Source organism: Callithrix jacchus, chromosome 11 (assembly GCF_049354715.1).
Source record: "Callithrix jacchus isolate 240 chromosome 11, calJac240_pri, whole genome shotgun sequence".
NCBI lineage: Eukaryota > Metazoa > Chordata > Mammalia > Primates > Cebidae > Callithrix > Callithrix jacchus.
The window spans coordinates 75,313,633-75,327,125 of NC_133512.1; positions in this window are offsets into that span (position 1 = coordinate 75,313,633).

Consider the following 13,493-nt stretch of genomic DNA (forward strand, 5'->3'; position numbering starts at 1 on the left):
CTCTCCCTCCCTCCCTCTTTTCTTCTCTTCTCTTCTCTTCTCTTCTCTTCTCTTCTCTTCTCTTCTCTTCTCTTCTCCCCTCTCTCTCTCTCTCTCCCCCCGCCTCTCTCTCTCTCCACCCCCCTTCCTTCCTTCCCTCTCTCTCTCTCTTTCTCTCTTTCGACAGAGTCTCACTCTGTCACCCAGGCTGCAGAGCACTAGTGCAATCTTGGCTCACTACAACCTCTGCCAGCCAGGTTCAAGCAATTCTCCTGCTTCAGCTTCTGAGCAGCTGGGATTACAGGCACACGCCACCCTTCCTGGCTAATTCCTGTATTGTTAGTAGAGATGCGGTTTCATCATGTTGGCCAGGATGGTCTCGTACCCCGACCTCAGGTGAGCTGCCCACCTCTGCCTCCCAAAGTGCTGGGATTAGAGGAATGAGCCACCATGCCTGGCCAGGTCACATAATTTCTGTATGGCCAGTTTTTACACCGAAAGGTGGAGGGAAAGTTTAGAGTAATATTTTTAGATTTTATGGCTGGCTCAAGGGGAAAGGGTTCTGGTTTTTAGGACCTACCTTGGGGAAGAGGGATGCTAGTTTCTATGGCTAGCCTTGGGGGAGAATAGAACTAAGAGACAGGACAGCAGCAGAGATCAGAGAAGAACTTGTGCTGCTTCTGAGGCCTTCATTTTGGGGTACGATTTTCTGAGCCCTGACACACCTTATTTGGAGATAGGATCTTTAGCAGAGTAATTAGGTTAAACTGAGGTCATTAGGGTATACCCGAATCCAATCTGACTGCCATCTTTTATAAAAAGGGCACATTTGGACAGACAGACACGCATGGAGAGAAGATGTGAAAACACAAAGGGAAGGTTGTCTACAAGCTAAGAAGTGCGGGAGGAGGCCAGCCACAGTGACTCACCCCTGTAATCCCAGCACTTTGGGAGACTGAGGCGGGCAGATCACCTGAGGTCAGGAGTTCGAGACCAGTTTGGGCAACATGGCAAAACCCCATCTCTACTAAAAATACAAAATTAGCCGGACATGGTGGCACATGCCTCTGATCCCAACTACTCAGGAAGCTGAGGCAGGAAGAAACACTTGAATCCAGGAGGCGGAGGTTGCAGTGAGCCAAGATCGTGCCATTGCAATCCGGCCTGGGCAATGGGAGCAAAACTCCATCTCAAAAAAAATTTTTTTTAAAGTTCGGGAGGCCACCAGAAGAGAGAAAGGTCTCCAGCAGATGCTTCCTCACAGCTCTCGGAAGGAATCAGCCCTGCCAACAATGCAACTTCAGATTTCCAGCCTCCAGAGCTGCGAGACAATATGCTTCTGTTGTCCTAAGCCACCTCATTTGTGGTGCTTTGGTAAGGCAGCCTCAGCACACTACGCAGCTGGAGTCCTGGGAAGCCAGAGGGCCTCCAAAGTGAGCCCCATCTCAGGGCTGGGGCTGCAGGTCCTGGGAGGGCAGATGTAAGGCTTTGAGACACCAGGGGAACAGAGGCATTTCTGGCTGCAATGAGCTCACGCTCAGCTGAGCGGAAGTGGCTGGTCAGCCACACAGGGCGTGGGCCAGTAGTTGGTCTGCCTGACACAGTCCTTTGAAGAGAGTGTTTGTTTCTGCTTTTGGGTAGGGGAGGGTGGCATGCGGACAGGGGCAGGAAACTCTGCTGAAGGGCAGACCGTTCCTCCAGGCCCCAGGTGCTTCCAGCCAGGCTCTTTTAAAATTAGAGACATGGAAGGACATCATCGAACGTGACAGAGTGGCCAAGCTCTGCCCTGGACACCCCTCTCTAGTTACTGCTTTCCACTGAAGCTCCTGGTACTTGCCGCCTCCTCAGCAGGTCCCTCAGAGGGACCAGTGATGTGAAAATCCCTTTCCTCCTGACTCAAAGAGGCATTTCCTGAACGCTCCTTACTCAAAATGTATCCACCTGCCCCCTGGACCGACAACAGACATGCTAATTCTATTGGGATTTATTTGATAGAATTGGATTACCTGACAGTGTCAGGGTTCCCTATGAGCAGACAGGAAAACTAAGGCAGAGCCAAGAGGCCTAGCATCCATGTAACAGCAGCTACCATGGTAATAGGGAACACCATGAGCCAGGCCTTGCTCTAAGCCTGTGCTGCCCAGTATGGTAACCACTGGCCACGTGTGGTTATTGGACACTTGAATGTGGCTAGTCCAAATTGAGTTGTGTAGTAAATGTAAAAATAGACACTGAAATTTGAGGACTTAGTATGAATAAAAGAATATAAAAATCTCATTTTTTTTAACTTTTAGGTTTGCAGGTACGTGGGGAGGTTTGTTATGTAGGTAAACTTGTGTCATGGTTGTACAGATTATTTTGTCACCCCGGTGTTAAGTCCAGTACCTCATAGTTATTTTTTTCGGCTCCTTTCCCTCCTCCCAACATCCACCCTCAAGTAAGTACCATTGTCTGTTGTTCCCTTCTTTGTGTCCATGAGTTCTCATCATTTAGCTCCCACTTATAAGTCAGAATATGTGGTATTTGGTTTTCTGTTCCTGTGATAATTTGCTAAGGATTATAGCCTGCAGCTCCATCCTTGTTCCCACAAGAGACATGATATTGTTCTTTTTGATGGCTGCATAGTATTCCACGGACTATATGTAATACATTTTCTTTATCCAGTCTATCATTGATGGGCATTTAAGTTAATTCCATGTATTGCTATTGTGAATACTGCTGCACATTCTCATTAATATTTTTAAAATATTGATTACATGTTAAGTGGATACTATTTATATTGTGTTAGAGTATATTATTAAAAATAATTTTACTTTTCTTTTTACCTCTGATAATATAGTAACCAGTAGAAAATTTTAAACTTTTGGTTACATATCTGACATTTATATGTCTCTTAGAAATGTCAGGGAGCAAAAACTTTCCCTCTACCCACTTAGCTTTAATCATTGGGAACCTGCAAATTAAACAGACAAGCTGGGTGTAAAGGCTCATTCCTATAATTCCAGTACTTTGTGAGGCCGAGGCAGGAGGATCTCTTGAGCTCAGGAGTTGAAGACTAGTTTGTACAACATGGTAAGATCCCATCTACCCGTGCATGCATGCACACACACACACACACACACAATTAGCTGAGAAAAGAAGAACTACATGGTGGTGGTGCACTCCTGTAGTCCCAGCTACTCGAGAGGCTGAGGTGGGAGGATTGCTTGAGTCCAGGAGATTGAGGCTGCAGTGAATAGTGATCGTACCACTGCACTGCAGCCTGGTGACAGAGCGAGATCCTGTTTCAGTAAATAAATGAATAGGTAAATAAACTGACAAAAGACAAATTACCAAGAGGAAAAAATATATATTTAATTACTTATGCAGAAGAGTTCACAAAGAACTGTGACTCAAAGAGGCCAATAGAATTTGGGACTTATACCATCTAACGGGACAGGGAGAAGCAGATAGACACTTTTGAGAGAACAAACGACTTCTTAGAAAGTGGGTGAAATATAGCACTTAGAAAGAAACAGATTAGTTTTTGGAAAGATACAAGGGCTCTTAGCAACATAGATGGAAGATAGGATGCTTTTGTGACAAATGTCTGTTTGGGTATGGTGCTAACCTTCTTTGCCTAGCAGAGGAGATTAGGGGAGGCGATTTGCAACAGTTCTTTTGGGAGGTTCTGTTTTTAGGCAGATAAAGGATTTTAGAAACTCAAATGCCTTCAGCTCAAAATAATTCTTAAGCCACAGTGGTTTATCCTAGACCCTTTCAGGTGGTCCTATTCCAGGCACAGCATCTGAACTCAGTACAACCTGCAGGGTGATGATGTTCTCGTTTCTATTTTAGAAGCAGCACTCAGTCCTTAAAGGTAAAGAAACTTGCCCAAGGTCACACAGCTGGTAAAAAGAAAAAAAACCAAAGGAGTGCAAAAGTAGCAGCAGAGAAATCTGTGAGGTGGTGAGCAATGAGGGTAGCTTGGAGTAGGATGTACCAGCGAGATAGAAAAAGACGAGGTTGATATATATTTTTTAGGTGGAAGTACTTGTTGTGATATGTGTGAGGAGCAGGGAGGATGGGGGGAAAGAATGATTCCAGGTGTCTGGATTTAGGCATGGGAGACTTTGGTTCTGTGCTCAGAGCTGAGCTGCCCAGTGAAAGAGGCACAGATGCAGTGTTCACAACCTGACTCTTCTGTTTACTACCTGCTTTATCTGGAACTTTTGTCACCTCTTGGTACTTAATTACCTCAGGAATAATAGAGCGTCTCCTAACAAGTGTTGCAATGAAAAAGAAATAGGATAATATATATAAAAGTTCTATATACATAATTGTTAATTGTTTAAAAAGAGAGAGGGCTTTCAGAGGATCCAGAAACATTCCTGGCCTCCCCTCTCTTTCATTGCTCTGGCTGCTAAATCAATGATTAGCTCTCAGGCCAGCTCCCCTGGGAAGCACATCAAAGGGAGAGTGAGCGGAATGGCTTCTCTCGCCCCAGGAGTCTGCCTCATTAGGATCACAGCCCCTCTCCCACTGGAAAGCCTGGATCTGGGCCAGGGCCACAAAGCCTAACAGACTACCTTCATGTCAGCAGAGAGCAAAGAATTAGGGTCCCTCTGGGCCCCTCCCCCCAACCCTCTAGGGGCAGAATCCCACCCATAGACCCCCCAGGTGCACAGCTGCATATTCTCAGGGGAAAACTCCCTTCTGCTGTCACCTTAGAGATAATCTCCACTTCCCCAAGACAGAAAGGAGTGAGGAGTATTTTGAGGACTCTCCCTGTCTCTCTTTCTTGTGATCCCAGGTAGGCACCTGCCCTGAATCTTGCTCTTCCTCAGTGGCAGTCCCAGGTGGAAGCAGATCAGAATCAAATGAATGGTCTCTCTGCCATCCTGTTCTGACCTCCACCTTGCCACTCTCATTAAACTGGGCATTCCTGCTATGTGGTGCTCAATGTTTGCTGAATGAATAAGTAAGACTCTGCTAAGATCTCTGCCAATAATAACCACAGAGATAGTTATACTATTTTAATGGAAGGTTCTTTAAAACTAAGACAATTACAAGAGCCAAAGGATTGACAGCTCTACCGATGGCACGCCTAGAGTCCTTTTCAGATGATACCAAGGAGGCAACCGACTTCCCCAGACACTTGCCCCAGCCTCCTGTGGAAGGTTCAGGTGTCCTGGACTGCAGCTCTTCTAGGCAGCTTTCCAGTTGCATTCCCTGGCACAATTGTTAGGTATCTGGAGCTTATAACTTCAACACCTAGGTCTTAAGAATCATGGGGCCAGCCACAGTGGCTCATGCCTATAATCCGCCCTCTTCGGGAGGCCAAGATAGAGGATTGCTTAAGGCCATGAGTTTTCAAACTCATGTTCCCAGCCCAGGGAACATAGTGAGACCCCATCTGTATGAAAAATTAGAAAATTAACTGATGGCTTGCCCCTGTAGTCCCAGCTACTTAGAAGGCTGAGGCAGCAGGACTGCTTGAGTTGAAGGAGTTCAAAGTTGCAGTAATGCAGCAAGCTAGACTGTGCCACTGCTCTCCAGCCTGGGCAACAGAGTGATACGCTGTCTCTAAAAAAGAAAGAAAGAAAAGCAGCATGGCCTGGGTTATCTGGGCAACACATTCCACACATCCTGGAGGACTCTCACCTCCTGATAATCAAAATAGGCATTTCCATATTTCTTATTTCTCAGTGCCTGTCAACAGCACACCATTTCACAGCAGATCAGGGACTAGAGTAAGGCATAGGAGGCATTCAACATGGGTGCAGATTTTTTTTTTTTTTTTTGAGTTAGAGTCTCGCTCTGTCACCCAGGCTGGAGTGCAATGGCATGATCTCGGCTCACTGCAACCTCCGCTTCCCAGGTTCAAGCCGATTCTCCTGCCTCGGCCTCCGAGGTAGCTGGGATTACAGGCATGTGCCACCACACCTGGCTGGTTTTTGTATTTTTAGTAGAGATGGGGTTTTACCAAGTTGGCTAGCCTGGTCTTGAACTCCCGACCTCAATTGATCGACCCACCTCAGCCTCCCAAAGTGTTGGGATTACAGGCGTAAGCCACGGCGCCCAGCAGAATTTGAGACTACTAAAACACTCAGTAAGCAAGATAAATATTTTAATGCAGTTCTTTTAAAGGTTTTGGTATTTTGTTCATCGTGAATAATTTTGTGTTAATTTCGATTTTTGTTTTGTTTTGTTTTTAGAAATGGAGTCTCACTCTGTCACCCAGACTGGAGTATAGTAGTGGCACAATCTTGGCTCACTGCAACCTCCACCTCCTGGGTTCAAGTGATTCTCCTGCCTCAGCCTCTTCGGTAGCTGGGATTAGAGGCATGCCACCACACCTGGCTAATTTTTGTCTTTTTAGTAGAGACAGGGTTTCACCATGTTCAGGCTGGTCTCGAACTCCTGACCTCGTGATCTACCTGCCTTGGCCTCCCAAAGTGCTGGGATTACAGGCTTGAGCCATCATGCCGACCTAATTTTGATTTTTTAAATGATTGCATTAAAATATTGCTTATCACCGGGCGCGGTGGCACATGCCTGTAGTCCGAGCTACTCAGGAGGCTGAGGCTGAAGGACCGCTTGAGTCTAGGAGTTCTGGGCTGTAATGCACTATGCCGATATGGTGTCCGCACTAAGTTTGGCATTGATATAGTGACCTCCTGGGAGCAGGAGACCACCAAGTTGCCTAAAGAAGGGTGAACCGGCACAGATTGGAAACAGAGCAGGTCAAAACTCCTGTACTGATCAGTAGTGGGATCGTGCCTGTGAATAGCCACTGTACTCCAGCCTGGGCAACATAGCAAGATCCCATCTCTTAAAAAAAAAAAGGTAAAAAATGTATATATATTGTTTATCATGGTTACTGAGGCTTTTGGCACCCACTGGACTCTGTACCCTGATCCAGTACCTCTTTCACCTCAATCTAGTCTCAGTCTCTAGAGAGCACATTACACTCATCTCAGCTCTGATCTCTAACCAGTGCTGGCTTGTGATAACTGGCTTAAGAAGATTGATAGGTTGATGATTGGGTTGAAGCATAGAGTAGCTGGAGGCCCCATCTACCTCTTTCAGAAAGCCATGAAAACAGATAGGCAGGGGGCCAAGTCTATTGTTCCGAAGTTTCCACAGACCTTGAACGGCCCTTAGGCTTTGCGTCTGGTGATCAGAGCTGTAAAGTTTTCTAAACAATCAGAGGTCTTTGATATGGTTGCCAACACCCACATTTTCCATTCTGGGAACAATGCCATCAAGGGCCACAGCCTCAGTCCCTCAGCTAAGTGAGGAAGTGTCTGCTGGTTGCTGGTGGGAGCAGGTCCTGTGAGGGCAAGGGTCAGAAGGACAGAGGAGTCCTATCATCCTGGCTGCTTGCCTTTTCCCTCTGGTACACACTGATGACCCCACCCTTTTGCGTGTTCAAACCCTGTGCTCATCTCATCTCGCCCATTCTCCTTGACTAAAGCCGGCACACATCCTGTTCCTCTCAATGGGAGAGCTATCCCAACAACTGCATTTAAAGATTTTCTTGCATTGGTTCAGAATTTGTCCTGGCGCTGTCCTTATTTCCTGACCCCAGTGTAGTTTCTTTATTCAGGTGTGCAAAGGAGTGAGCTATTTTGTTATGGAGGCAGAGAGAAACAACCTCAGGTTCCCCTGATAATGGGTTTAGAACTCTCTTCTGAATAACTGGGGCATCAAATTCACCGACAAACTCCCTTTGGAGGATATGTCATCTGGGGACCCCCTTGAAGATGGGTATCTGGGCTAATTGGACTGCTGTTTTTGAAGAATGCAGGTGGGCAAAGATAGTTTCCACTAGGGCAGAATGTTTTTTCCACTTTCTGGTCTTTGTTATTTTGCTCGCTTCCGGTGTGAAACCACAAATTTCAGAATTAGATGAAACTTATAGTAAAGCCCCACCACAAGGTCTTTGTCAACCCCATATCCTGGTGACCAAACTAGATTTCATGATGTCAGTCATTTCAAAAACACAGGCTCTTCCAACGGCAACAGCAAGCAGAAATCCGGTTCACAAATACTGTTCTGAATCAGTCTCCCTCGCTCTCTTTTTTTTTTTTTGGCACCGAGTCTTGCTCTGTTGCCCAGGATGGAGTGCAATGGTGCAGTCTTGGCTCACTGCAACCTCTAACACCCAGGTTCAAGTGATTCTCCTTCCTCAGCCTCCAAAGTAACTGGATTACAGGCACCTGACACCATGCCCGGCTAATTTTTTGTATTTTTAGTAGAGATGGGGTTTCACCATGTTGGCCAAGCTGGTCTCAAACTCTGGCCGAATCAGTCTCTTAATATTTGAGTCTGAATCTCTCGAGATTTTAGCCCCTCAGTGCTGCCCTGATGGAGATGTGCCTTTTTTTTCTGGGAAAGTATTCACTTCAACTCCCCAGGAATGATTAGTGGGTTTCTTTCCCCCTCCCCTAGTGTGGCCTTGTGAGGAAGCCAGGAAGTACTAACTGCCAAGTGGCAGGGCTTGGGAGAGCCCCTGTGGCCAACTGGAGGAGATCAGCCTTCACTGCACTCTCAAAACGGAAGTGTGGGCGTGTGTTATGTTGCTGCAGCAACCAAAGGCAACTGAGCAGCAAACCTCCAATGACTAAGCCCAGCCCATTCAAGGAGGGGGCGTTTCAGGTGGCCTGTGTTCCCCAGAGACTGAGCCTAGCTCAATTGGGAAAAGTTGGCATTTAAAAGTCCTCAATGACGCAGAGGAAGCCAGGAGAACACAGTCAATGGCTAGTCATCACTGATTAGTGGTCACAGATGTTAGAACGGGAAAGATTTGCACACTTCAACCTGTCCGACCCCTCACTTTCCTGATAAAGGAACTAAAGTCTGGAAAGGACTTGCTCAGAGTCCTACTGCCAGTGGGTGTCAAAGCCAGAACCACCACCCTCATTGTCTTCTGTATACATAGCTTCAACCGTTTGCAAACACTCTTATATGCTTTAATTTCATCTGATCCTTGACTGAGAGCAAATATTTGTTCTTCAACTGAAAGGCCAAATGCTTGAGTTTCCTCATCTGGGAAGACAAGAGTACTTTTCTTTTTTCATTTTCTTTTCTTTCTTTCTTAATAAGAGAGCTTTTCTAATGGAACTCTTTTTTCTTTTGTTTTTAACTTTTTTGGTAGAGATGGGGTCTCACTATGTTACCCAGGATGGTCTTGAACTCCTAGCCTCAAGCAATCCTCCCGACTGCACCTCTCAAAGTGCATGAGCCATTGCTCCCTGCCCTCTAATGGAATTTTTGTTAGGATTAAATGAGTTAATAGTTTGGGGATTCAAGAGAATATAATAAAGGAAACTCTCTTCGCTTTCCAAGTTCTGAGTAAGAGCTGGGCAAGGAGAAATAAAAACAAATGGGATCAGCCAGGCATGGTGGCTCACGCCTGTAATCCCAGCACTTTGGGAGGCTGAGGCAGGCAGATCACTTGAGGTCAGGATTTCAAGACCAGCCTGGCCCACATGGAGAAACCCCGTCTCTACTGGCAACACAAAAGTTAGCTGGGTGTGTTGGTGCATGCCTGTAACCCCAGCTACTCAGGAAGCTGAGGCAGTGGAATCGCATGAACCTGGGAAGTGGAGGTTGAGTGAGCCGAGATTGGGCCACTGTACTCCAGCCTTGGCGACAGACTCCACTCAAAAAAAAAAAAACCAAAAAACAAAATGAAACAAAAACAAATGGGATCCAAACATCAGCTTTGTCACTGATACATTTTATATAGGAGTCCATGGTTTACATTTGTGGTTAAGTGAATGCCAGAATTAGGCTGGGTACTCACGCAGGCTCAGGCATGCCTCCCAGTTGGAAACTGTCCCTGTAAACAGTGGAGCCTGGGAGAGCAGAGCCCAAAGCATGCTCTGGAGGAGGCTGGCTGCCAACAGGACGTAGATGGGGCTGAGCTATGCATCTCCAGTTCCTCCCCATGCTCACCATTGAGAAGTTGCTCCTCTTCTTGTACCACCCTCTTCACCACCACCACCACCACCCTCCTGGGCAGGAGTGAGACAAAGAGCTGGGAGACAGGTCAGAAATCTCATGCCAAAATGTGGCACATATACACCATGGAATATTATGCAGCAATCAGAAATGATGAGTTTGTGTCGTTTGTAGGGACATGGATGAATCTAGAGAACATCATTCTCAGCAAACTGACACAAGAACAGAAAATGAAATACCGCATATTCTCACTCATAGGCGGGTGATGAAAAATGAGAACACATGGACACAGAGAGGGGAGTACTAAACACTGGGGTCTATTGGGGGGGAAAGGGGAGGGCCAGTGGGAGGGGGAGCTGGGGAGGGACAGCCTGGGGAGAAATGCCAAATGTGGGTGAAGGGGAGAAAGGAAGCAAAACACACTGCCATGTGTGTACCTATGCAACTGTCTTGCATGGTCTGCACATGTACCCCAAAACCTAAAATGCAATAAAAAATTAAAAAAAAAAAAAAGAAATCTCATGCCAAAGAAGCTGCTTCCACATGGAAGGAAACATAAGGGATGAGGAAGAATCTTTTTCCCTTCTAACAAATACATGTAAAGCACTTACTACCTGGCACAAATGTAAATGCTCAATAGAAGTTAGTGATTATAGGCCAGGTGCAGCAGCTCATGCCTGTAATGCCAGCACTTTGTGAGTCTGAGGTGGGAAGATCACCTGAAGTCAGAAGTTCGAGACCAGCCTGGCCAACATGGCAAAACCCTGTCTCTATTAAAAATACAAAAACTAGCTAGGTGTGGTGGCACACGCCTGTAATCCCAGCTTCTCTGGAGGCTGAGGCAGAAGAATCACTTGAACCTGGTGGGTGGAGGTTGCAGTAAACCAAGATTGTGCCTCTGCCCTTCAGCCTGGGCAACACAGACACTGTCTCAAAAAAATAAATGAAAGAAGTTAGTGATTACTGTTAATACTTGAGCTATAGCTTATTCATCATACCAGAGACTTCTGAATCTCCATTGGTATGACTGCTCTAATCATGTCTGCTTTTATTAGATGTGTGACCTCGGGAATTTTACTGACCCTCTCTAAGCCTCACTGTTCTCTATACAATGGATGTCATGATGGTACTTATAATTATAATTGGGAAGACTACATGATTTAGTGTAAAGGGCTTAGCCTGGATGCTTGGAACCTAGTGAATATTTAACAAATGGTGACTATTGTTTGTTATAAGAGAACTTGGGAGTTCAGCACAAAATAAATGCAAAATTGGCAGTCATGAAACATGATTGATTAGAAGAGGTATGTAGGCTCAGGAAGGTGGCTTACGCCTGTAATCCCAGAACTTCGGGAGACAGAGACAAGCGGATTGCTTGAGGCTGGGAGTTTGAGACCAGCCTGGGAAACATGATGAAACCCCATCTCTACCAAAAATTAGCTAGGTGTGGTAGTATGCTAAGCCAGCTACTTAGGAGGCTGAAGCATGAGAATCACTTAAACCTAGGAGACGGAGGTTGCAGTGAGCCGAGATCATGCCACTACACTCCAGCCCAGGCGATAGAGCGAGACCCTGTCTCAAAAAAAAAAAGAGGCATGTAAAGGAAAGGCTGGTTACTATTCATCAGAATTAGAGCAATTGCTTCTTTGCACAATCTACATGCTTAGGTTTTGTGCCCAATTTTGCCCCTGAGAATGAATCGCCAGGAGTATTACAAAATCACCTGGGCCTTTTCCCATCACTTTCCATAAAATGAGGGGAAATGTACAGTCTAGTGTTCACCTTGGGAAGATGGTGATGTTTTTGAGGCTGTGAAGTCTTTGGGAAAGAATATCTAGGTGCTTGTTCATGTGTCGAACAAAACTGTCTTGAGCCAATCGCAGAAGCTAAGAGCCACTTTCTGAGCTCCAGGAGAATGGATACTGGGTTTATCTTACCCACTGCTTTGTCTTCAGCACCTAGCACGACATCTGGTACATAGTACACATTTATAAAATATTTGTTTAGGCCGGGGGTGGTGGCTCACGCCTGTAATTCCAGCACTCTGGGAGGCCAAGGTGGGCGGATCACGAGGTCAAGAGATCGAGACCATCCTGGCCAACATGGTGAAATCCCGTCTCTACTAAAAATACAAAAAATTAGCTGGGCGTGGTGATGCATGCCTATAGTCCCAGCTACTTGTGAGGCTAAGGCAGGAGAATTGCTTGAATCAGGGAGGTGGAGGTTGCAGTGAGCTGAGATCGCACCACTGCACTCCAGCCTGGCACCTGGTGACAGAGAGAGACTCTGTCTCAAAAAAAAAAAAAAAAAGCGTGTTGAATACATAAAGGAATGGAGTGGGTACCTCAACACACAGCAATGGGAAGATGTTGCCTCAGGGGATGTGGTCTCACTTCTTTTGTAGATCTAGGTAGGGCACATCTATGGAATATGGAGCTAGAGGTATTTGTACAATCCTTGACTAGTCTTCTTGCTGGAAGATGGAGGTGGACCACTGTTCAGCAACCTGTGCGATGGAGGTGCTCCATCCCACAGAAGCCTCAATTGCTGCTTTTTTTCCCTTCAAAAGCCCCTCAATGCCTGTTATTTTGAATATGGAAGCTTGAGTTATTCATGTTCTCTTTCTCATGCAAAGTGAGATAAGAAAGAAGAAAAAATGTAATACCTTAGCAATCAGGGTAAATTATAGCAATAGCCCCACTTTGAGACAGGAATCGATGTAGGACCCTGGCAGATTAATCAGATTTCATTGTAAAGTCTCAGACATGCAAGGACGATACAGGCATAATTTATGTAATAGCAAAGACTAGAAACAATGCACTGCCCACCTATAGAGGACATCTATACAATGGAATATTGTGCAACTGTAAAAAGGAATGAGAAGTATTGTGTGTATTAATATGACAGATGGTGTATATTAAGTGAAAAAGACAAAGTGCAGAACAGTATAGAGTATGCTATCTTGAAGGAGAAATACAACTATGTATATGTATGTACCTTTTCTAAAACAAGTGGAGGCCAGACATGGTGTCTCATGCCTGTAATCCCAGCACATTGGGAGGCTGAGGTGGGTGGATCACCTGAGGTCAGGAGTTCGAGACCAGCCTGGCCAACATGGCAAGACCCCATCTCTAGTAAAAATACAAAAATTAGTCAGGCTTGGTGTGGGCACCTGTAATCCCAGCTACTTGGGAGGCTGAGGCAGGAGAATCACTTGAACCTGGGAGGCAGAGGTAGAAGTGAGCTGAGATCATGCCACTGCACTCCAACATGGGCAACAAAGGAGGATCTGTCTCAAAAAAAAAATAAATAAATATTTAAAAATTGGAAACATAAGCCAAACACCAGTAAAAATAGTTATCTAGGAGATGGGAGAAGAGAGTAGAAGGGAGAAAAACGGAAGCTAGACTTGACTTCCCTGAATGTGCCTTATTTTGTAGGCATGACTTTTGAACCACATGTTTTACATAATTAGAAAACAAAATTTAATCAAGATGAACCTGGCATTGTGTCTCACACCTATAATCTTAACACTTTGAGAGGCCGAGGCGGGTGGATCGCTT